Below are 614 nucleotides of genomic sequence, written 5' to 3' on the forward strand. Positions count from 1 at the left end.
CGGCCGCGTCCACGTCGGGCGCCTGGGGGGCGGGGCGCCCCCGCTGCGGGGAGAGGCGCGGAGGCGGGGTGAAGGGCGAAGGGCGCCCCACTGCTACCCCTCCTCCCGCGCTGTTAGTAGCTAGAGACCTGGGGACCCCCGCGGGCTGGCCGCTCCTTCCTGCGCCCGTGCAGTTGCCACAGCGCGGTTCTCTGCCTGCACTGTGGTCAGACTCAGCCTTGACCTGGCCCGCATTCCTGCCTTTTCCCATGGGAGAGGAAGAATAAGTGACACGGAGAGGCTCATCTGTGTCCCCATCCCGCCGCACAGCGGCCTGAAGTGCCCACCCGGGATCAGAGGCCTTCCTGGCCAGGCAGAAGGGAGCCGAGGAGATTAATCTTAGTGTAGGATGGAGGTACCGTGGCGACTAAGTAGGGGCTGAGTGCAGACAGCAGGTGTGCAGTGTGCACCGCGGGCCTGGGAGGAAGATGCTGTGACCCGCTGAATCTCGCTCCTCCGGCCCCAGCCAGTCCCTTCCCTCTTCGGACCTCCATTTTACACTACAAAGAGAGCAATGTTGGGCACAGAGAGGTGCCAGATTTGTGCGGGCTTTACTTGCATTTCAGGACTTCTTC

Source organism: Octodon degus, unplaced genomic scaffold (genome assembly GCF_000260255.1).
Source record: "Octodon degus isolate 3935 unplaced genomic scaffold, OctDeg1.0 scaffold00130, whole genome shotgun sequence".
NCBI lineage: Eukaryota > Metazoa > Chordata > Mammalia > Rodentia > Octodontidae > Octodon > Octodon degus.